Genomic DNA, 26,236 nt, shown 5'->3' on the forward strand with positions numbered 1-26,236 from the left:
CTTTTTCTTCTCTGGTTCCTGAAACTACCCAGTATTGATGTCACACATTTTATGCCGCCTACTCCGTGCTATATGGTGAGATCTGTTCTTACAAAGGCTTTCTTTTTTTTTCTGTTCTTAGTCATTTGCATGCCGTAGACAACCTGTATTATTGTAAATTGTGTGTTTACTGTACAAGACAATCATCCAGAGCAAGTGAAACTTTTGCGGATATGCAGTGCCCTCATGCTAAGTTAAGCGTCGCTCTAGTACAGCTGTACTCTGGAAATTTTTAAGAGCCTTTGAGCCAGGCAGTCAACTGAGTCTTGCTTGAAAGATAAAGCGAAAGCAAAATTGTGTGAATATATATTTTTTTATTTTTAAAAGACTGTAAGGAGTGAGCTGCTTTGTACACAGACTAGCGCACACACGGCCAAGGTCTTAATGCTAAACGTACGAAGGAGAACGATAGAAACGAGAGCAGCAAGGAGTTGCACTTACAGTAGTTTTAGGTAGCGTTCAGGCAAGTTTGCTACTCGTGGCAAAGAGTATACTGAAGTTGTAATAGATTCGGGATTTTTTTTTTTATTTTCCTCTCGTACTGCATCCTTGTTAAGAGAATCTATTTGTAAAGATGCCGTATATGGTTTATTTAGTAGAGTAGAGCTGCGCACATGTTCTAATAATTAAACTGTAAAACACTACGTTTTTAAAAAATTGATTTCGTGAAGAACACAACAACAGTTCTTCGTTTTACATACTGTGTACGCATAGATGTAAACTGAAATGAAGGACGAAAGTAAATTGATTTAAAATGACGCAGTTGTGCTCCGTGGTAGATATTTGTGCTGTTCCTGTGTTGGCGGCATATTTTCTCACTGTAAGGAAACTATCGGCAAAATAATTAGTAATTATCGCAAACTAGGCTTAAAGCGATACTTTTGTAGGTATAGCCCCGATATGTTCAGCAGGGATTATGTATGGCGATTAGATAAATCATGTCAGTGAAGCGGAGCTGCTGTGTCTTGTTCTATTGCTTGGGCAGTGTATATAAATAGGCAGGTGACCTCCCGGCGCAGGAGTGACTGAGATGCCAAAAGTTACAGCCTCTTTGCAGAAGATCAGATGGTAACAATCCAGTGTCCCAAGTGCACTTTATCAGCCGAATATACGAATTATACAGTATTAATTGTGGTGTGGACTCCCAAGTGGGTTAGTGGAAGTTTCTCTGCTGAATTGTGCCATGCCCATACACAGCTACAATCCAGTGCTGTACAAGTGAACTCATAGACTAATTCTGAGGAAAGGGCTTCAAAAAGCAGATAGCAGTTGAAATACTATTTTACCTATTTGATATTGAGGGGGTGTGGGTGGTGCATTTAGAAATATAGATTTCTGTTCTCTCTCGTGTTTTTTATTCCTTTCATGGAACTAACATGGAAATGTATTCAAAAGACTTAGCCTGTTAAACCCCATTGTTTACTTGTTATTTTAGAAATTCTCAACGCAGGAGAGCCATTTGTTATCTGTCAGCTTCCACAGTGTGTCAGGTTTCACAGGAGAGCTAGCGTTAGACAATAAGGGAGGTTACAAAACGAGAGGAGGCCGATCTAGCCCGTTTGGTGATTAGTGACTAATTGATCCAAGGATCTCAGACAGAAGATAGAGGCCAGGCTATCGGTTTTCAGCAGAGTGGCTGGGCAGCCTGTGCCAGACTAGCATCAGCTGGCGTAGTGGCGGGAGTGCAGGCCTGTGGGGGCCTGGAAGGTCACAGGGAGTACTGCTGTGTGGAAAACTGAGGAGACGAGCCCACAGCCTCCACAACTCTGGCTGTGAGTGCACCGCTACAGGAATCCCTGTCACAGCTGGCTCATGCCATGGTCCAGGCTCAGAACAATCATGTGTGAACTCGATCTGCACTGAGATGCTCTCCTTGAGCCAGCTGGAAATCCTGAAATTAAACAGAAGGTGCTCAAGGCATATTTAGAAAACAAGAGGGATTCCAAGGCCACTATAGCTTAAGTTTAGGGTAGAAGCCACTGAAAAACTAAACAAACCAACATTATTGTTCTTGAAAAGTGGTGGGGAATGCTGCTTATTCCAATATGGAAATGCAGGCTAGCCAGGTTTCATCAAATCATTTCTCAAGCTTTGGTCAGATTCTAGTTGAGAACGAGATGACTCTAACTTGAGCCGCAGGATGTTGTGACCTGGCACACCAGGTCAGTAAAAATGGTAAAACTGCTTCGGACTTGTATGATGGAGTGCTCAACAGTTCTGGATTCTTTAAAAAACTTAATTGATGCAAACCTGAAGTACTGTGAGTCAGTGGGCTTTCGTGTTTGCTTCCCAGTACAAAGGCAGGCAATGTGATGTTGTCTTCGCTTTGTCATCTTAATATCTTTGAATTCATTATTGTTGCGACATTTGTTCTGTATTTGCGAAATGAACTGTAATAATGCTGCTGCCTCACGAAATTGTTTAAAATTCTATAAATAGAATGCATTTGCCTTCAAGACTATTGTTTAATTTTTGCAACTTTAAGAGACAGAATCATTATTGGAATAGTGCTGTTACCTTCTCCCAGCTGTCAGAAAAGGGTGTGCTACAGTATGTGCATAAAGAAAAGGGAAGTAAGTTCACAGATATGAGGGAATAACAATAAATTAAATGACAATTAAGAATAAAGTTGTACCTTTTCCAATGAAGTTAGTTTAAATTGTATGAGCAAAAAAAGTGTTTTTCTGTTCTTGTTATCCTTATGGTGAGGCTACCCTTTCTCTTTTCTCTGATACTTTGAACACAAACACTATGTGCAGTGAAAGGTTCCAGCCTCCTCATGGTGTGATTGACGTTTTTGGTGATGTGATTTCCATACTGGCCCTCGAAGCCAAAAGGGTCCGAAAAAATTTATGCACACAACTGAATAAGCAGCCAGTTCTCGTTTTGAATTCGTGTGGAAACGCAGTGTGGGGTCACCTACTCGAGTTCTATAGTTCATGGTGTGTACAGTATAACTGTGCTGAAAAAAACAAACTGTGCTTGCATACTGTATGAGCCACAGAACATATAAAAACATAATGTAATTTATTCCGGTGGAGAGCTTTTTTTAGTGAGACAATATCATTGCTTGCTCTGTTGTGTCTGAAGTGCACTTGATTATGGAAAATTAGTATTAATTATGGAGCAGCAATGTAGATAACTGTAAGGCTCTGACTGGACCCATGATTGATGGGCTGAGGGTTTCACCTTTCTCTTGCAGACTTGATCCAGAACTTTTAGAACATCCTGTAATAAATGTACAGGTAAAAATGAAAACGAGTAATTGGAACCTCTTCATGTTGCTTTGATTAGAAGTCCAAAACAAATATGGGTAACTATTCACTCTCCAAAAGCTATTACTATATGATTTGGTACTAAGCCTTTATTCTGTGTATTTTATGAACCTTCCCATGGTGCAGTGGATATATTGCTTCCTTGACTGTTTTGTACTTGACCAGACATATTTACTTACATTTTTATTGTGCTTTTTACACATTTACAGCTTTTTATCTTGCTTTCTGATGTCCTCTTTGTTTTAGAATGTAAACTTTTATAAGGGAAACCTGTTTGAACTGGTGTGATTTCCTGTCCATCTGGAGACTTGGTATATCGGTTTTGACAAGATTTCTAGGAGACATATTGCTGGATGATAACATCTTTGTTAAAAGTCTAAACGCTGCCAGAATGGTTTGCAACTGAGGACTACATTTCTGTCTGTAATGCACATTGTGATTTTCCATGAGATAAACAGCAATCCTATAATTAAAGTCTAAAATGAGTAGGTGCCTCACAGTTCAAACAGATATTACAGACCATTTTGAAAACACATAGGATGTACACATGATGTGCCAATGTGTCTTAGAACTGACTCCATTCAGACGATTAACTGTATTTTATTATGATGGGCAAACATGAAAGGTGTGGACATATTGGTGTTTGCACAATGTTTACAGCAATTGAAAGAGAAAATAGAACTCACCAATTACTTAGAAGGTGGCTATAAATAAACAGATATGAATCTGTCCTAAAGGAAAAAACTACAGGCATAGACAGATCATTGTGAACAATGCTCGATATTAAAACTATGCCAGACAGCTTCACCTGCCCATAAAAATGGTGCAAGACTCGAATTTCTAATCTGCAACTTGAAGTGAGCAGGCTTGTTACTACAACCAAAGTTATAAAAACCAGAATTACAAATCCTCGTTGCCCATAATGTCACTGTGTGCTGAAAGAAACTGGATTTAAAACAACAAAAAATTATAACTTTTAAATACTCCTTGGTGAAGTAGACTCCTTACATCTCATTAAATAGTTTTATTGGAAAATAGCTAGAAACAATCTGTCAATCATCCATCCTGTTTGTAATCAAACAGTCTTTGCCAGTGGTCTCTGAGCCAGCGTCAACAAATTAGTTATGTAGTGTATCTTAGTGTATGGCATTAATGATAATTACTACTGTGGTATTGACATTCTTGAGGAAAAAATATAAATACTTAATGTTTAGAATTTGTAATTGTTTTGTTCTTTTGTAGTAAAAACCAATGGCCAACTTCCTTGATGTTTTAAAAAAGTCTTTATTTAAGACGGCAATATGTTCAATTTTAATCTGTAGGGAATTTAGAATGAAGAGATTAATGATTGTTAATTTTAATTAAGTGACTCACATATGATTAGCTTGTAGCAAAGAAATCATAACCTTTGACTCTATTTGTACAGTATTTTAAATTTCCTGCTTTACTTTCCACTTAAAATCTTTTTTTTTATTTTAATTTGTTCTGACTTTTTAAAATAAAAAATGAGTCAGATGAGTTTATAGCTTTATCATTAGAAATGTTTAAGGAATATTTTAATTTGAAATGAAAAGAAAAATAAGGAATGTTCTATTGAACCACTTCCTAACTAATTGCTGCTTAGATCATTTGGTACATGTCCATTTTCGATGTCTTTGTATACAGCCTTACAAAAATGAACTTAAATCAAAATAGTGATTTAGTCCAGCTCCAGAGGTGATTACAGCTGTTCCACATTTTGAAATCAATTTCACTAAATGTTCACAGATGTTATTGGAAATATGGAATCACTCATCTACAACAGTAGTTAACATAGCTCTGTATGAGGTGGGTAATGATTAATTAGCTTCTTTCAGCCTGAACAGCCTCTTGGTTTTTGTTGTATCTGCCTTGAGACTGTCTGAAGTGACACATTAGCCAGGTTTGATGTTGCCTTCAGTGATGCACCAGCACAATGATATTCACCCCTGGTTCTATGGAGTCCACAACCTAAAAGCTGTGATCTGTTACTACTTAATAGTTCTCATGAATCATGGGTCATGCTATGTGTTGTGCCATTCCCATTTGTTTTGAACAAGCTGTGTTGCGCCTCTTAATATTTAAGAAGGGCAGTGTATATGTACTGTACTGTAGTTCAGATAAAATCTCATCATTTTTCCCCACTCATCTTGAAGTCATTTTCTACTCATCCTCAAGACATATGTCACTCCTCTTCCCTCCTCATTCTAAATTTCTGTCCCTTTGTTGAGTCATGTCTTCCCATGGCTAATTGCAGAGACTTCTGTTTGTTCGTAAAGTGAAGCAGTGACATCATACTGCATTTGATGTTACTCAAAGTTAATCAAAGTTGTATTTCTATCTACAAAATTCCGCTGTGTAAATTGCTAAAGATCTTGTAACACACGTTAGTAAAATGTAATTATGATAGAAATTTAGATGATAGAAAAGAGGAAGAAAACAATATAAAACAGTAGCAAACATATGATATGAATTTTAGGAACAAAATTCTGCCATTATAGTAATAATTTGTACAGTTCACTGTTACAGGAAGGTACTTTATAATTTTTCCTGAAGTTTAAGTTGCTCTATACATAATTACATTTCTATTATTTTTCTGTTAATTCATATAAAATATAACACTGTTTCCAGAATGACCACTCCTTCTGTACCTGCAGGTCTGGGACGGTCCATGATTGTTTTGGTCAGCTGACTTCTCTTGACTTTGTTTAACTCTGAAACAAGAAAATGAAAGTTGAGGGTTGAAAGTGTTTCACCCAGTGTTGGAATATTTTGAAGCCCTTGACTGATATTCGTGGCCCTTCGTTCATCGCCTTCTGAAGTTACATTCAAAGGAATGATGATGCTTCCTGCCCTATATTATATACTGTACGCGAACTGTCACGAAGCATTATTTCAGGACCCTATGCAGACAACACAATCTGGGGAGGGGTGAGGAAAACACGAGGAAAAAGGCATGCAAGGGGCTGGAAGCAAAACACGGGGCGTGTTCATGGTGCGCTGGTGTTTGGGGAGGTGTGGCCGAGGTAAACAGTCCGAGGGAGTCCGAGGCAAATCCACAAGTGTAGCAAAAGTCCAAGACCAGGTAATCCATCCTGACAGACAAACAGAGTTAAAAGCTGGAGGGGGATCTGGCTGAGGGTCGGGGGAATCAAAGGGGGGTCATGGGACCAGACGCTCCCTAATCCTGGACTCAGAAGGACAGGACGCCGTGATGAAGCCTGTGCCGTCAAGTCTCTCCTGGACTCATGGGTAGGCATCCATCTTCCAAAGCTGATCCCTGATAGACAGCAACGTTTGGCTTATAAAGCACGGGGGGCTGGAACCAGAGGCAGGTGCGAGAGATGAGTATAAAACAAGGAAGGGCTGGAGCGTCCTTCAGAGGAGGGGTTCACGAGTGTGACATGAACCTGATTTCTTTTGCAAGAAACCACATTTTTCTTCCATTACACCTCCAAAGTCTTCTGGCTGAAATCCAGCTGAACATCAATGGGCAATATTAAGACCATATTTTGGGATATTGTGATGTTCTTCATACAGTAGGTAAACCTACAAAAGACTGGGAATACCACCAAGAAACACAATCAGTAATCAGGCTAGAAGACAGATTAGATTTGAAGCCTTGCAGAACAAGGCAGATAAAAAAAAACTAATTCAAGGACGGCTGTAGAATAATACAAGAACTTGTTAGTTTTGTAGCGGTGTTTCATATTCTTCCCTCCGTCGGTAATTAAGTTCAGCAGTTGCTATAAAGGGGGTGTAGCAGAGCAGCTGTTTCTCTGACCGGCCCATGTCCGTGTGTGCTGCAGGTGTGCAGTGTGCAGATGACGAAGGAAGAAAATAAGTGCAGGCATTCACACAGGGCTCCGAGAGCGAAGTCTGCCACAGCTGACTTCCATCAGACCTCTCTAATAAAAAGGCTCAGAATACAGGAGAGGTCGAATAAATGACCGGTTGTGGAGTCAGGCTAGTTTTAGTTTTATGGTTAGAACAGGTAGAAAGTTTAGCAATCCGGTAGCCTTGAAGCGAATGTTTACTGTCCTGTGGGGTTTAAAGACGAAAGGCATGGTGAAAGGCGAGATGGGTTAAGGTTAAGGGTAGAAAGAAGAACTGCAGCCCATCTCTCCTGCCTTTTACAAGGGGCTATAAAAAAGGTTATGGACCAAGTCAGGGTGGGAAGGCTCTTTCACAAAGGCTGTTCTGTAAAAACATGGGTTTTACAGTTTCCTGCTGTTTATCCTCACACTTTATTATTCAGGTTAAAGCAAACAGTTCACAAAGACCCAGCTACCCTGCTACCTATATTTGTATAGGTCCTCCATTCCACACTACCAGTTAAGGGGGGGGGGGTATCACAGGTGGGTATATTTAAACTGTCATCTGTTTTAGTCATCGGAGTAAAAGCTCAGAGAATAGCTGTTTTTTGAGCTCTGCAAAAGGATTTATTGTTAGCATTGTGAGAATACAGTAACTCAGGATTTGGCATGCAAGATATTACATGGGTTTCTGGTTTTTATTCTGCCTGACTTTGCCGTTTCTCAATTGAGCTAATCATTGAAGCCACTAAATATTAATATTCTCCAAATTAATATTCTTTTCTCGAGTCTTTAGCTATTGATGACTTAAAGATACCAGTTAAATCATCATACTTGTGGGCCATGAGCACTGGTACTGTTAACTGCTGCTGGAGCGTGTTGTCACTCCTTCTGCTTGAATCACTTACATTAGGTCTTGTTTTATTTCATCCAGTGGCCCAAGGAATTGTGACAAATTGTGTTCACACTTCTTTACTATTAATATACATCTCTTGTTATGTTGTATCTTGGTTCACACTTTGAGTTAATCAGAAACTGCAACGTTACAGATATGTGTTAGATAAATAGTTAAATAGATATATGTGTGAGATACATAGTTAAAACTGTAGAATTTATTTCTATGTATATGTTAATGTTTAAAATGTACTAATAAGATCTAATTTAGAATATTGTGTACAATGTTGGTCACCCTGAATTGTTTTAGAACAAACATGTTGCTGCTCTGGAATCAGTGCAGAGAAGAGTAACAAAGTACAGTACTGTGCATTATTTGACTTCAGGGAGTGTCCCGTAGTGACAGGCTGAAGGAAGTGAACCACTGTAGTCTCAAATGGAGAAAGCTACAAGGGGACCTGATACACGTATTCAAAATCCTCAAAGACACTGACAAAGTCAACCCACTGGACTCCTTCAGGATAAACAGTGACAATGAACCAGAACACTGAAGTGGAAATGTACTGGAAGCTGAAAGAAAATGAAGAATGGGAGCCACTTGTTTACGTATGGGTTGTGGGAATATGGAACAATCTACGTACTGCACCTAGCCATATTGAAAACAGTACTTTGGCTTCCTCAAAAGACTTGGCTTAATGAGATCCTTGGATCATTTAGCTGCTTAATGAGATCCATGTATCAATAAGCTGCTAAATACCCCTCATCTGCAGGGGCTAAATGGCCTGAAATTCAAGCCTCTTTTATGTGTTCATATAAAAAACAAAAATCATAATTTTACACTAAATGTCAAAACTCAGCATTGTTATTGTTTTAAATGTACATTATATTCTTTTGTCCCCAAGTTGGAAACGTCTGTGTTTTCTTCTTTTTTCGTGCCCTTCACTGTATGAGTAGCACTTTAACATTTAAAACTATTTCAACCACCAGCCCTGAGACACATGCATACATCAATGTTCTCAGACAAAAGTACGTCTTTATCAACTGTTCACTATTCCTGCCAGCTATTGGACCATAGGAACACCATTATTCACATGACAAAGGTGATCATGCAAATTAAGGAAATGAATAACGTATTAACTGTATAATTAACTGTATTGTTATGACAAAGTGAATAGACGATTTAAATATAGGTAACTGTTGAGGAAAACTACTTGGGAAAATAAAAAATATGCCTCAGAAGCATTTTATTTTTGAATTTTTTAAAAAGCTGTCCCATTGTCCTCCTGCCTTGGTATAATTAAGTAATAATCTGAGTTTTGGAAGGTTTAATATTCATTGCCTTGCACAAGTACATACTGTACCAGCTTCATAGGATGCCCCATTTTGTTGTATTATTTAAAGCTGTATTTTTACAGACACCTTACAGAGACAGGTGTATTTAGTCTGAAATCATATGAAGGACTGTTATTCCTTACAGACAGAGGCCATTCAACTATAGTGTGATTTGTCAAAGTAATTTTGTGTACCTGAACTTATTTATTTTTACAGTGGCAAAGGAAGTAAATACTTAAGCAGTCAACATATTTTTGTTTTCATTTTTCTTTAAGCGTTCACATTTTGATTAAAAATACACGCTTTAAAAATGTGTGGACAATATACTGTAAGGCGACATCATTGGAAGGGATTGAAAGGTTTTGCAAGATAGAAAATACTGTACAGCATGTGTTAATGTCTCTCATAGCCCTGAATTTTGGATACTGGGTTGTGTATCACACTGCACACTGCACACTGCACACTGCACACTTCTGTTTTACACTTGACCCTAAACACAGAGAAGCAAAGCTCATTGTGGTCCAAAGGCAAAGTACATTACAGTATGTGCTCTACGTTTTTTTTTACAAAGAAAGCACAATTAATTAAAAATGTGCTTTAAAAAATACAGACATTGTGAAACCAGTATCAGGCAGAACAGGATTTTGCCTCAGCCTCAATCTAATTTTAATTTTCTTCTGGAAGGCCTGTCTTTTTCTCATTCCTACAGCAACTTATTCTTGAAAAGGGAACCAATTTTTGAATTTGCTTTTCCTTTAATTTTGGAGGCATGAGATGGATGCCCTGCTCTTTCAGTTATTTTTCTGAATTCTAACTCAGACATATTTGAATCAACTGTATAACCCCCCCTACATTGAATAATGAAGAGAATGTAAAATCCACTATCAATACTGCAACAGGCTAAAGATAAGATTCACAAGTTTTTGTTTCTTTGCAGTTAGCAGCACATTTTTTGCATATCATCCACCCTATTTTCCGAAACCGCTTTATCCTTAGAGGGTTGTGGTTATTGCAGACCTGTTTTCTTTAATACGGAGCATATCTAACACATAAAGGAAGCTCTGCCTTTGATATATAGTACTGAGCTGTTAATAAATGATAAGATGAGACTGTGTAACTTCATCAAATTTCTGCACTATGTTAAATATTTGCTCAAAAGATCCCAAAAGAAGAGTCTTCTGAAAGTTTCCCGAAAATGCCAACCATTGATCTAACCCACTTAGCCTATGGGCACTCTCAAAAACCATCACTGTGTTCTGTTGTAGCAAAGGACTTTTATTTGCTGAAGGTTCAGGACATTGTTAATGCCAAAAGCAACAGCACAGATATTCTTGATTCACTGTATCACTGTGGGGGATTAAATGACTCCTACATTTTTTCAGTCTGCTGTAGTTAGAAGATTTGAATGTGATTTGCTGTAGGTTGTTGCTGTGGGTTATTTTTCAGCTACCGAATAGAACAGGGATGAATTAAAAAAAAAAGAATCACCTTTTCTTCCCAAGGTCAATCAGAATGCCTCAAGTATTTGCTATTTCAGAGCGTCCGTCTAAAAATTGTACTTTCTCTGCACCTATAGGTATATTCTTCAGATTACATTGGAATTTCCTGCAATAAATGCGTAGCACCTTCTGTCAAATTGTTTGGTAAAGTTTTATGCAATCATAGTCTGCACAATAACAACATATTGCCATACAGGTACAGACTATTATACTTCATGGGTGCATCCATTTTTTTTATTTATCCTAAACTGATGTAACTATATAAAGAATAATAGTATCTACCATTTCTGTAAATCTTTAGCAGTTAAAAGCTAATTATATATCCCAATTAATTTTAGACCAATGTAGTGTTACTTAATCTGAATGAATTCAAAAAGCTGAATCACTTTTATCAGAAACCGGGTAACAGTAAGCTAAGCTTCTACAGGATGACTGTAGCGTTAGTAGTTAAGGGATATTATTTCATCATGGCTAGGTGTGTGAGTCAAAGTACATTGTTATAGCTTCTTTGCTCAAATTGAAGTTTGGAGGCAGCTGCCATCTGCACAGAAAACCTTGAGAAACAGACATAAAAAGCCCTACAGTGTGAGTTAACTGGTACATGGATACTTTATATATGTTGTGGTTGGTTTCAAGGTCGACAGAAGAGTTCCTGCTAACAAACATCCTATGATACAGTATCCCTGAAGGTGATCAATAAGAAGTGGACCCAAGTGGACCCAGAAAGTGTTCAGATCCGACAGTCCTTTTAATGTGAGCAGCCAGACAAGAAGGAAACTCATAAGGGATGCAACCATGAAGCCGAAAGTGACTCTGAAAAAGCTATGGAGTTCAATGACTGAAATGGGTGAAAATATCCATCAGTCAACAATATCCTGGTCACTTTACAAAGCTGGCCTATATGGCAAAGTGGAAACGCCATCTCAAATCTCATATGCAGATTGCGACAAAACATTTAACTGATGCTGCAAACACATGGCAAAAGGTTTTGTGGACACAGAAGACAAAAGTGGAACTGTGTGGTATAAAGGCAAAGAGTTACTGTATGTGCAATCCCACCTTTGTTCTTCACTCAGTCAAGACAGTCCCTACAGTCTAGCATTTATTAAAGTTCTGCTTCTCATTAGCAGGGGCTGGGAAACTTGTCAAGACCGATGGGAACATAGAACAAAGTACTGGCACGCTCAAGAAGAAAAACTTGCTTCAGACCCGAAACCGGGACACAAATTCACCTTTCAGCAGGACAATGACCCAAAGCACGAGACCAGAGCTACACTGGAGTGGCTTAAGAATAAGAAAGGGAATGTCCTTGAGTGGCCAGTTACAGTCCTAACTTGAACTCAATTGAGAATCTGTGGAAAGCCTTGAAAATTGCTTAAGCAACTTGAGTGAGCTTAAGCAAATCTGCCAAGAAGACTGGGCAAAACTTGTACCAAAAATTACACAAAGACTTGCAGCTGTAATTGCTGTTAAAGGTGCTTCTACCACTTATTGAGTTCAGGGGTGTGAATATTAATGCAATTAACATATTTCATTTTTTTTGTCTTTACTGTTTGTTGGCAATTATTGTAACTTGTGTTTTGCTAGCCTTAAATATGTGTCAACCCCATGGAAAAGGTATTTTGCAAGGCACTATATTAAGATCATAACTCACTGCAACTATATTACATGCTGTCTGAAACACTGGATACTACTACATGTACTGTATGCTGCCCATTAGTAGTGAAAAATGGTTTCAACACTGGCAGCATAATGAGTCAGTTTTGAAACTTTATATATGTTCACTTTAAAATCATAACATGAAAGAATTAAATAACACAGATTCCTTTAATTTACCAGGAGGTCAACATTGACGTGACCCACGAGAAATTAGTTTAAGGAATTTTCTTACTTGCTCATCATGTTAGTAAGTTTTTGTTTTCACTCCAATAAAGTCTAAACATCAAAGATGTAGCGTGATTTCCCAAGAGTACTAAAGAGATACTGTAACAATAATTGTTGTTTACGGTTGAGAGAGAAGAATAAAGTACACAATTCTAGGAAAATATTAATTTTCATTGGTATACAAAATGTTGTAATGAAATGGGACTAAAAAGAAAAAGTGTGTCCAAACAAGACATCTTCGAAATGCTCGGCACATATCAACAATGAACTAATGTCTTACAGACACAATAAAAAGGTTCTTTGTCACATTGAATTCACCTAATCAAAATATCTAATGTGTGTTTATGATCACTGACTGTCAGAAGGAAAGATATTCAATTTTTTTGAACTGATAAAAAACTTAAAACCCTAAATGTGATTATCACGTCCATGTCAGCATTCAAAAGGAGGATAAAAACAGTTTATAAACTGTTTATATTTCAGAATATTGGTTTTCTACCAACTGACCTGAAATGTAATTTCACTTTCAGTGAAAAAAATATTTTATATTGTATTCAAAATTGAAATTGAAGTACTATGCTTTACCTATTTTTCTGTTCTGATTTTTCATGCTGAAGTCATTTGGTAGAAGGACCAAGCAAAAACCTAAATCGCTCAGATTGGAACAAAATTCTTGGCCAGGTTTTAGTACCTAATTATAGTAAGCTGTATAAGGATGTAGTTACATAAGAAAATATATGTCTCACATTATTGGGTTTTCAAAATATCTCTTTGGATTATATTTGTGATATTCGGTGCCTGTGAATAATGTTTCTGGACATAAGCCTAACAAATGTGAAATTGTTTGGTTGGTTCAATAATACAGCCAGAAACCATATCACCCTGCAACTCACAACTGGCAACCAACTAGAGCTCAGCATGTGTGAGCCTGGTCAGTACCTGGATGGGAGACCTCCTGGGAAAAACTAAGGTTGCTGCTGGAAGAGGTGTTAGTGGGGCCAGCAGGGGGTCCGAATCCTGTGATCTGTGTGGGTCCTAAAGCCCCAGTATAGTGACGGGGACACTACACTATAAAAGGTGCCGTCCCTAGGATGAGATGTAAAACTGAGGTCCTGATTCATTGTGGTTATTTAAAATCCCAGGGTGCTTCTAGAAAAGAGTAGGGGTGTTACCCAGGTGTCCTGGTGAAATTTCCCATTGGCCTTTACCAATCATGGTCCCCTAATAATCCCCATGAATTGGCTAATTACTCTGCTCTCCTCCCCACTGATAGCTGATGTGTGGTGAGTGTTCTGGCGCACTGTGGCTGCCGTCTCATCATCCAGGTGGGGCTGCACATTGGTGGTGGGGGAGGGGAGTCCCCATTACCTGTAAAGCGCTTTGAGTGGAGTGTCCAGAGAAGTGTATATAGGTGTAAGGAATTATTATTATTATTAAAAGGTTAATTTGATCATATAGTGAGGGAGGCCACCTAGCCTCTCTAGCTTATTTGGTTTGCTTGTAGCTAACTGATCAGAGGATCACATCCCAAGGTTTACAAATTAAGAACATACAGTAAGTCAGGCCATTGACCTTGTTGATGAGTTGATGGATATCTCCATTATGGTGTAAACACAGTAGTTTGATGTTTAACCACTTTGAAAATAGCTTATGTTGTTGTAACAACCGAATTAAAAAAATGTTTTATGTAGATGTAATATATTTGTTTTTTTATTTTGGTTTAATCATGATTACTTATTATGTTAATTGGACAAACCAGTGTTGCTCTCCTTAAAACGGCAGATTATGGTTGCGTCCTCCCTTTTCAAAATTCTTAGGCCATACAATTTAACATATTTGAGTTCCTTACAAGTTCTACCACCTGGCATCCACCAACAGATGAAACAGCAGCTACAATGTAAAACAATTCCCATACTGAGTGTTATTGCGTGACTCATCGGGTGTCACTGGACTGCAATTGGAAACCCTAGAGAAGGATCAAGCTGTCATTTGCAGATAACCTGCGGAGAAATGGGAAACCACATCGTGGGAAAGGTGTAGGTATCTAATGGCCAGTGTCAATAACCTAAGACAATTTTTTTTGAACAAGCACCTTTATCTGTAGTCACTTCAGACAATCAAATAACACTTTTTATCTTCATGAAGAAGATGTGCAAATTTAGAGCAGTCACAACACATGCTGTCACTTGTTTTCAGAGGGTAAAATTGAAAAGAGAACACCATTGTGGTTCACCAAACCCCAAAAATATTTTCACAGGGCTACAATCAAGACCATGACAAACATGCAGTTCATGTGATTTAAACAGATACTGTATTTAATGCTTCTCGTTAAGATTATTTTCCCCCAAGTTTTTTGATGTCTTGTTTATTTCTTACCATAATGTTTATTAAAAAACAAATTTATTAAAATATTTTGATTTTCAACAGGTTGTTTACCACACCACTGGTATATTTTGATAATACCTCAGAATGTAGGAAAATGATGAGCACTGATGGACTAGTATCCTGTTGTCACCAACAGCTTTCATAATCGCTGTATACAGTGACATACAGTACAATCTGTCCTTAACATTTCATGTTCATCTTCAGATATATGCCTTAACTTTTATTACACTTTTATTGTTTAACTTCCCCTTGCAAGTTAAGATTTTTGATTACTTTTTTAATGAATTTGATTTTTTAAAATTCAGCACATTTAAACTCAGATTAGCAACAATTAAATATGTTGGGCATGTCAGGGGTTCAAAAGAAGAAATGAAGAAAAAAAAGATAAATTATGAATTATAAAATCTAATGTATCCACCATGCAAGCCAACTTATGGCTTATGTGTTTTATTATTTAAGAATCATTTTCTAGATTTTTTATTTGCTTTAACAGGGCTTACTCATTAATTTTTTCTGCCTAATACAAAACTCATAGGTTTGCTCACACCTGAAGAAGGCTCCACAGCCGAAACGTGTTTTCTTTCTTCTCTTTTCAGCATGGAATAAACCCTATTACTTGTTCCTTTAAATCTACTATTTGTCAGCTTCTTAACATAGTTGTGTTGAAATTTGTGCTTTTCGTTTCACTCTTATACTTAGCTATTGTCTCAGCCCCTTTTGTGGAAATCTTTGGAACATTTCTAGGAGATATTCTCTTAACAAAATAGCATTTGCTTTTAAAACCTTCTAGGTTTTCTGCCTGTGTTTTGTTGTGCCAGAAACACATTGTCTCATCATCACGTGTTCAATGGATCAGGATTCTTAGAACGATTATTAAATGTGAACAAATGTAGTTTTTCTCCATAGATCCAAGGATGAAATTGACATTTTATCTGTCTTGTCCTTCTTTATGCAGCTCAGTCTTTTCTGTGTATTTCCTTGACATCAAGCATGACATGTTACTCTTTGTGCTTTTAACTCTCTTTTATTCTCCTCTTTGTGTTCATATTTGTATTATAATAACTCCAGCTTATGTAATAAAAGGTAGTTTTAGTGAGATAAATCTGTTTATAAAGGAACAATTAAAACCAATGATGTGATTTCTTGTGGTGCTTGGTAGCCTTTTAAATTGGCTGTCAAGACATTTAACTTGTTCATCTGTGAGGCTAATACAAAATATAATGGAATAATACCTGTGATTTCAATATGCCTTGAACTGTTTCTCAAAGGTACTTCAGCAGTTACTTTTATATATATATATTGTATGGCACGTCGCAAAAGTACCCATAATGATATCCCAAGTTACAAATGATGAACACACATTTTGCCTTCCATCACTGATCCCCAGCCAACCTGACAGAGTTTGGGTGAGTTCGTTCAAGTAGGTACAGTAGCTGCATCAGCATGCGTAGGCTGCAAAGGAACAAGTAAAGGTCTATTCCCTGCTGAAAGGAAAAGAAAAGAAACCTAATGTTTTGGCTGTGAAGCCTTCTTGAGGTGTGACATGTGCTTGCAGAGTTTGATCAAGTTTACAAAGAAGAATGGGTGAAAATTTCATTGTCCTCATTTGCAAAGTTGGTAGAGACTGATCCAAAAAGACTGTCAGCTGTAATTACTGCCAAAGCTCTTTCCACTAAGTGTTGTCTCAGAGTGGTGAATACTTATGCGATCAACATATTTTGTGTTTAATATGTTTTTTGCAGACATTTAACTGTTTTTTACTCATTCAAGCATACATTCATTTAAGGCATACAAGATTTTGTTCCTAAAAAATATTCACTTTAAAAATGTGTATATAGTGTACATCATTTGTAGAGTAATTCAATATTAGCATTGAAAGGCTGTGAATACATTTGCAACACATTGTATATTATACTGTACATATGTCGTGCCCTCCAAAAGTATTGGATCATTTGGACTTTCCTGTCCCAATACCCAATATGAATTAAAATGACTACATCATTAATGTCTTTAATGCACGCGTCTATTATGAAAAATAACATTTCATTAATGCTTCCTAAAAAAACACGATATGAACACTGAACTTTTGATTTCTTGGGATATATTTGCATAAGGCTATTTTGAAAAAAAACAAAACATCTTTTTTTAATCAAAAATGTGCTGTGTAAGGTCAGAATTTGGCTGCAGTGGACTGGTGTGCCTCCCAGAGTGTGTCCTGCTCATGCTTGCTGGAACAGGCTTCAGCTCCCCTGTGACCCTACACTGGATAAAGTGGTTAGAAAACTGGATGGATGGATCAGAATTTGCAGTAAGATAGATACAAATTGAAGAAAATATATTTTCAAGGTTCATTTCTCCACAGTACCTCAGTTCAGTAGCCTGGCATGGGCTGCTATATTAAAAGTATAGGAGATGTAATGAAAACAAGTGACAAGGCAGTTCAATCATGTCAGAGCTATCAGGATAGAAAATCCCCTGGAAACACTGCAGCACGCAGTGAGGCCAAGGAATCAAACCTTGGTAATTGAATATAAAACGTCAGACTTGTACATGAATTGCAACTGATCTTTGATACTTTGATGAAAACAAACGTTTGGTTGTCACACACACATGAAGTGAGTCCTGGTGCTCTTTTCAAAACACGAAAAATTGGAAGAAAAAAAAACAAAGCCACCCTGTCATGAAAGGTTCTGTTTATTTTCTAGCAGGTACCTGAAGATATTAGTGGAATAAGTGACAATATTCAGGAAGATGACAAGAAGTTTGAACAAACAGAAATGAGGTAGCGTCTGAGACCATAGAATAAATATTTATTTGCATAGCACTTTAAGGAATGACTGAACACAAGCCAGATTCAAAGGGTGGAGCAGAGACAAGGCCCAGCTTGATTATGGCTATGGTGGAACACTTCAAATTACCAAAAGCTCTAAATGTTGTGGTAATTCATTTCAAAATAAAACACAAACAATCAAGTCTGGTTACCCTAACATGCCTTTAGGTTATTTTGTCAAAGGACATACAGAGCTATAAAACTATACTAGTGTTGTAAAAGCTATACAAAATTACAAATTGACCATAGTGGTTTTTGATACTGTAAATACAAATTGTTATTACTGATATTCTTAGATTCCCAATGTCATTTTACATTTAATTTACAACTGCAGAAAGTGTCACCGAAGGAGTCTGAGAACTTCCCTGACCAGTAAAATTAAGTAATGAATTACTGAGCGTGAAATCAGTATGTATGTTGTGTGAAGAAATTAATCAAGATTCTCTCTCTCTAATAACATAATATGCCCAAGAATGAGTAGAGTTTGCTTTGCTTAAGGTCTTTATCCTGGAGAATGAACAGAAATGTGTAGCTATCTGGAAGCTTCTCAATTAAGCGTTAACGTACAACAAATACTGTATGATACAGTAAGTTGACTGATTTGACAAAGGACTCATCTCTTGTTCACAGATTGAATATTGACTTTTAATCTTAGATGTTTGAAAGCAAGGATTAAAGCAATCAGTTTACTGCTAGTGATTCTAGAAGTAGAAAATTGAACTTGGCAAACATTGCACTAAAATATCTCTGGACTTAAAGTAACGGGAACCATGCATTTGTAAATCGAGATGTGCTGACACAGAGGTCATTCATGACCTTAAACGATCAGTCTTAAGATCCACACCTTACAAAGTGCACCTTACTCCAGCAGAAACATACTGTATCTAGCAACAATTAGCAGGTGAAGGTATTTAAACGTTCAGCTTCCAAAGAAACTTCCATAGGTTATAACACCCCAATGCTTGTTTATTGAGCAAACTTTGCAATACCTCCATTATATAATGCTTACTATACAGTAGGTTGTTTACTAGGTTATCAAATGTTTTTCCATCTTTGAAATCTGTTGAAGTGCGTGATATTCCCAAAAGGTAATACAGTTTTCTAAATCTCAGAAATTTTATAAAAATATTAAAAGAAGAAACATTAACAGTTCTCATTATAATAGCATGTCTCTTCAAACTAGAAGCCTCTTGGTTAATTGGATGGCAGCTCTGTATTTTCATTCAATTAGATAACTTTCGAACATATCAATAATGTTGTAGGAACTAAAAACCCAGTCATACAGTCATAAAACAGCTATGCATTGGATGTTGGTAGCAGTATGTTTTTGTGAATACAGTTAATGGTAATTCTCTGTAATGTAAGGTCCTAAAAGGCATGCCTAATAGTAATTGATGTATTGTTTAACTCAATATCAATTAAGTGGTATTTTAGCTGATTGAAGACATACTGTTGTGATTAATTCAACTATTAATATCTGTGGTCAACACTTTTTAGTCTAGTCTTTTCTTGCATGAACATTTCACAGGTATTGTACTACCTTTAAGCATTAAGAAGACACAGTGATTTTGTATTTGCTTTGGCATTCTGAAAGAGTACTATACCATTTTCAATAAGTCTCCATTTTACTGCACTTTAATAATCATTCTTGTGTCTACTGTTTTATATTTTAATCTTTAAAAATCCCATTTCCTGTTTCTTGCAATTTCCTGATAATCTGTTTCGTTAAAATTCTGTTGTTATAATCTTAATTGAATTGTATGGTATGTTGATAGATTATGAGTATGTCAGAGCTATACTTAATATGAAATATTTTCCTGTTTTGTAATTCACCTGTTTTCAACTTTTGAGGTTTATTCTGTAGCACAAGAAGCTGTTACACTGCATAATAAAATTAAGGAAGATTATATATAAGGTAGGTCCCTTTTCAGGCCATAAAGGCCCGTGGGGAATGGGGGATTATATATAATGTGCCACTTAATGCAATGGGTATCTTGACTATTATATTTTGTGATCAAAACTGAGTTCTTATAGGAGGTGCTTTATATCTAGTATCTGGAGAAGGTTTAAAACAGGACAGGAAATAGAGCAAATTGAAAATGCATCTTACAACATTTTAACACAGTACAAGATCTGCTTTTAAGATGTACTGTACTTAACCAGCAGAAAAAAAGGCTTCACAACCTCATGTGTTTTTTGCAATCTTGTGAATTACAAGACACATCCTCAGTTTTTCAACCGTGTGCTATAATTGGAGGTACTGACATTGCGAAATGACTAGAAGGTTTCATAATTATTATGAAATCATACCATATATACTTTCTCTCCTAGCTCTACCTTATCTTGTACATCACAAGTTCAGAGTATGGAGTACAGCCTGTTCACAGGTTTTGCCATGAAAACAATTGATAGACAGGGGTTCAATTCATCTTATTTAAGTGATTTACAAAGGATGCCAGTTTCACCATTTGGTGCTAAAATGGAAATATTACTTACCACTTACAGTATAAGCAAATAACAAGCTTAAAAATCCATTTTTTTCCAGAACAAAGTACCAAAACGTTTTTTATATCCACTTTCTACTTAGTTAAGATTACATATAAATCCATGGTGTATTGATTAATATTTTTCAGGACACAAGTTAGATGACACCAGTTGTGAGACTAATACTAGGTATTTTTACAGTATGTGGGACATGAGTCTCTCTGTAGTTTTTCTTTCTGGTCCCCATTTTGACTTTTTTTTGTTCAATTAAATTATTTTTGTATGCATTTTTTATACGTAATTATTAAGGGAGGGAATACATCAGGGAGAATGAAAGATTGTTATGACATTTGTAATTATTTTAAAATTGTTGCATTTAAGATAATTGATTACCAATGTGTCACTGATTCAATCGGAAAATAAATAGCTAGTATTTGGTTAGAAGAAATTAATTATTTGGCACATAAACACTTAAGACATTTTTTCCAGTAACCAGTGGGAGACCTTATTCCATAAATGAGTCACAGATCATCTTGGTTGCCATGGAAACCTTCGGAAAAAACAGGCACTTTGTCAGATGTTGAAACAGAACACAGTGGAAACTTATAGAATGTATTGCAAGAAGCACTTTTTGAAGTTTATAGGTGGTTTTCCAAAGGAGCAGCTACAGTAGATGTGTGCTTTTGTATCCCAAGCAGGAATGTCACCTTAAAAATGTACCATTTCAAGTTCAAAAGATATTTTTTTTAAATAGACTCAAAAACAGTCAGTTGTTTTACCTTGAACTGTAACTCACTGAGTTTAAATTCTGCAGCACACGTAAGTTTTCGGATGACAAAAGCACATTCGGACTTGTTAAAGAGAGCACTTGGCCAGGTCTGGAAGGGTGTGCTGTAAACAGCAACAACATGACTTGACAGCTCATTCGACGTATTTATTTATCAGGCTTTTGGCACAGTGTCAGGGGTGGAGCAAGGACTCCTCCACGCCAGAGTAAGTTTAATCAGCAGTGTATTAATTCAGAAAGGAGCACATCATGCCTTGCATTATTCCAAGCCTTCTCCACACCTTCACTGCTCTGTTCCCTGTCCCATCAGCTAAATCCTTTCCCACCCCGCCTCAGTGCTGCTTTTAACAATCTTGCCTCTTGCTGGGCAGCTGGGCAGGATTTTGAGCTCACACCCTTTAAAAACTAGGTCCTTTAATGAGTCACAAGCAATCAATGCTCTGACATACCTTATGCTTGTAAAGCAATGATGCTTACCCTTAATCTTGAACTTGTTTTAGGGACACAGTACCTGGGATTATTTGTTTTTTCCACTTTTGAACTTTTGAAGGAATCGTACGTACATGTACAGTGCATGTGAAACACATCCAAGTCTGCTTGCATAGTACAGCTGAAAGCCCTTTTAAAATGTAGCTTGAGGTTATTGAGGTGCTCTCTCAGAACCTGAATGGGTGTAACTGTATCAGTGGGTGCAGATGTACATCAGTTTGGATTGGTTTCAGTCACAGAAAATAGCAGCAATCATTATAAATAAAAGCATGGAAACGCACCTTTTACCTTTCTGACAATAGTCAATACATAAGGACTGACTTCAAAGGACTGTTTTTAAATTCAGTTTCTGTATTGTTCCGTACTTAATTTGATGCCGTATGTGTGATACTCTATTATTCTTCCTGCTTAGATTGTTTTTCGACCTGTTTAGGATTCCGTGAAAATAACATCTGCCAGGACTTCTCAAAGGTACTGTGTAAAAAAATGCAAAGGTGAAGCCTTTTATCACCTGTCAAACTAAATGAAAAACAAAAAGTATAATTTGAAAGAAACTTATCCTTGATTTGCTGTACTGGAATTAGTGCCAAACATACTGTAGCATAAGAAAACTGCACACAAATAGCAATTACTGTACGTTTACACATATAGCCAACAGTAAACAAATTGAGAACTGGAACACATAAATAAAATAACATCTAAAAAAACACATAGACACTGTAGTAGCATTTTGTTTAGCATTTACATTTTCTGTCTTTTAAGCTTTCTGTGACCAGACCTAAAAAATACTTTAGATGAAAGAAAACAGAGGTCTTTGTTGCCACCGCAGAGCTCACGCAATCTTAATTCTTTCATTTCAAAGTCAGTAGTCACTCATATGATAAATGCTTTTTTTAGTCAGGAAAAAATGCCATGTGTTTTGCCCTAGAGGCACTGTGGGGCAACTCTTCCTTATGGTTTCAGAATGCCAAGATGCACTGTAGTTCCGTTTTGGAGACAAGTTTGCTCTTCCTTAGCCATGATTCTGAATAAGACTCTTGCTTGTTCTTTCTGAGTACTTTGACTACTGTACATGATAACATACTGTAAATAATATAGATGCCGGCCTCTTGCAATGGCAGGAGAAGTTTTAGTTGTCTGGTCTCAGTGCAGGCAAAATAAATCTTGATGCTGCTTAGGGAGACACCACATTGACCCCCCTCCTACTGCTTCATTACATCCTGTCCTGTCTTGCTATCTTTTATAGAAGATATATATTTATATAGGAAGATTTGTACTATAGTGGGGGAGGGCCAATGGTGGCTTCAAGAGATACTGATGATGAGGTCGAATTTTTATTGCACAATGCAACTTATTTCTTGCCTAGGGTTCATTTGTGAGGATTTGTGTGTGTGGTCTTCTTTTGGTTCTGTGTTTCAAATGGTTTGTAAAAAAGGGCGACGAAAGCTGATTGTGTTGCGCTTTGCTTATTTTTCAGGTTCACGAGTCTACAATCAAATACAAAACTTTTTTTTTTCCCCCAGTGGATGTGGACCATGAGTCACTCACCAAAAACTGCTTAGGATTTAAGTTGTACTTATGACAGCTAATTCAATCTGACGGTTAGAAATGTTAAGACCTTGAGGGCTCAGCACACAGTCACTGCTAAGTAGGTTAAATAAAACAGAAGCAAACGTGATCAATTGCATACATCTGTACAGTGTTAATTGTTAATAGAAGTGTTGCTGTTTGTATCAAACTCCTCAGATGTGCAAGCTTATAATTGAATACAATAGACTTGAATCCAAAGAAGAAACCTTTTTGTTTAATTCAGAAATTAAAGGACAACGTCTTTGTCCAATACTTTTGTCTTTTCTTGGTGAATTACTGTGCTGTTTGTTAAGCTCTTTACCCTTACCTTCAAAAGTCCAAATCTACATTCTTCACTCACAACTGAGAAAAATATTTGAATTTGAAGAAGCGTCCCACAAAATGAGTGTCTGTACTGAACCTAAACGTTCCACGAAGCGAAAGTTAATAAATTGTGAAGGTCAAGCTCCAGGGCACATGAATGGCTTCTGGGATACGACAGCAAACTACAGTATGACCTCTACAATGTGTCATGGATGTACTTTTATATCTTTGCAGAATGGAATTTGTTAAGTATTTAATGAGCATAATCTTTGTAATAATATGGCGACATAAACTCTTCAAGAATGATCACAAGTAGCACAAATTTGTAAACAGATTTTTATTTACGTCACATATTTTTTAGTATGGAGACACAAATGGAATCTTTTCAGAATTACTGTTTATTACTATTCCTTAGTTATTTGCCTGATACACTTATCCAAAGCAACTTGCTGTACACCTGTTTATACTACTAGCTATTTTACTGGAGCAATAGAGGCGAAGTAGCAAGTTGCACAGGGATACAGCAGCAGTGTCTTACATACAGCCTTCAAGTCATGAGACGAGAACCCCAAACGCTGCTGCCCTGGTTTTTTGCCAAATGACAAATTACAGAGAGAGACTAGGAATGAAGAGATCATATTTACAGTAATACATATTCACTCAGGATAATAGCAGGAATGTAAAGACATTAAAAAAATTAAAACAAGAGCAGGCCATTTATGACAGAGGGTCGAGGGGAAGGCTACAGGCTCATCTCACACATTTCTGCACACCTGTGTATATATACTGTAAGCTCTGTACCTAAGACTTCCCTTCACATATCTCTCTGGCACCCCTACTGCTACCCCATCTTCACTCTTACAGCAGCTCCCTGGCTCATTCCTTTCAAAAATAAGGTGGGTTTGGGCAGCCTTGAAGTTATGGCTAGACTGCTATTCTCTCAGCTAGGCAAGTCACACCACGTACTCTATACATCTTTTATCCCTCTATCACATTCAATAGGATCTACCCAAACTACTGAACTAGTGGCTAATTGATCTAAAAAGCTTACCCAGGTGCTTCTTGAAAGAAACCTCAACACTTGATTTTACAACATGGATGCGCAGCTTTGTCCAGACTGCCATGACCCTTTATAAAAAGAAGAACATCCTCTTCTCAGTTTTAAGAGCACTTCCAACTTGTTTTCCTCTTGTGTCCTCTGGTCTGTGTTCCACCTTGGTCTTAATAAAGATCTCTGTGATACTTCACTATTTAATTAGTGACCAATACTATTAAGTAATTATTTCATACCTATTTGAGTGTTTCACATCTTATCTATATTTTTTCTCTCAATCAAACAGTTCTGAATCCAAATACACGCATTTCCTTATTTGCCTACGATTTTCACTTTTCAGTTTGTTTCACTTTATCAAAACCATATCAGAATATTCTATTACAATTTTTCAACCATTGTTTATTTAGGCTACCAATTGAACCTGTATTTTGTGGTTCAAAACATATTGTAGCCTTTTAGCGTCATGGATATACAGAGAGGATCAAATTACTGTATGCTAATGATGAAGCACACCTGACAATGAGATATTAGATTTAATGCGGTACATTAGCTCCTACAATGTTTGATTGCTAATGTGATGGATAAGCTGCTGCAGCACTGCCTTGGATGCTTGTACAGAATTTACCTTGAGTTGTTGTGATTGGGTTTGGGAATCCTTGTCCAAGTGAAATGAACTTTATTAAATGGCAGTCTTTCTATCAGTTTGTCATCTCCAGTTTCTTCTTGCTCAAACTAACATGGATGAATAACAGTAATGAAATGCTATAATTGCAGACAATTCTCATGAAAGATTTAAGTAAATAGCTGATGCTTGTAATATACGTAATATACTATACATACTGTATAGTGTAACTGCTGATCATGTCTAGGATGTCTAGAAGTTTTGCCCAGTAATGCATTTACAATCTAAATATTCCTGAATATTGGAATTTAATATCTGCTGCACTTTTCTTTATTTGTTACTTATGTTTTCTGTTTATGTCAAGGGCACAGAAATGACAATGCTCTTCTGGGAAATGTATTTTCAAAAGCATACATTTATGATTTTTGTATATGAGACTTTTAAGTCCCGCGAGCTAACAGATAAGGCTGTTTTAAAGTCTCTAGGTGATGTTTTTGTAATAGCTTTTCTTCAATCAACTTTTCCTCTCTAATTAGTTCTTCAATGTTCTCTTGCCACTTCTAATGTCGCTAAAGAGTAAAGGGTTATACGCTATTGCCCTTTAAATAAATGGCTCATGAAAAGCCTCAGTTTCCACATTCACAGCATGATAAGGAGGTGCTTGTCCTCTACTTCCTTTTAACGGTTCTGTATATTATTGATCTTCACTTCTTCTTTCTACAGGATAGATTTGATCTGCTGTTCAGACCATAAACAATATAGGCTCTCAAGTAATTCATTTCAATTAGGAAAGCAGTGAGACCATATTGAAATTGGTCTGGCGATGAAGGGTTTATGAACATTAATTGATTAATTGAACATTGATATTTCTATTAAAAACAAGAAATTTAGTACAGAATTATAATATTATGATGAATATTTTTGTGTATCTGTTAC

The 26,236-nt window shown here is 36.8% G+C and overlaps 2 long non-coding RNA genes across 2 annotated transcripts in view; both read left to right on the forward strand.

Annotated features, from left to right (window-relative positions):
• The window catches only part of LOC107079392 (uncharacterized), a 65,499-nt gene extending 41,926 nt beyond the window's left edge, over nt 1–23,573 (forward strand). The window contains exon 2 of the long non-coding RNA XR_001480360.2: nt 23,209–23,573. This is a non-coding gene — a long non-coding RNA (uncharacterized lncRNA). The remainder of the gene's footprint in view (nt 1–23,208) is intronic.
• On the forward strand, nt 14–9,620 carry LOC107079391 (uncharacterized). The gene is made up of 2 exons (XR_001480359.2): nt 14–75; nt 5,990–9,620. It is a non-coding gene; the product is annotated as an uncharacterized lncRNA (long non-coding RNA).
• Nucleotides 23,574–26,236: the final 2,663 nt, after the last annotated feature.

Source organism: Lepisosteus oculatus, chromosome 3, assembly GCF_040954835.1.
Source record: "Lepisosteus oculatus isolate fLepOcu1 chromosome 3, fLepOcu1.hap2, whole genome shotgun sequence".
Taxonomy (NCBI): Eukaryota; Metazoa; Chordata; class Actinopteri; order Semionotiformes; family Lepisosteidae; genus Lepisosteus; species Lepisosteus oculatus.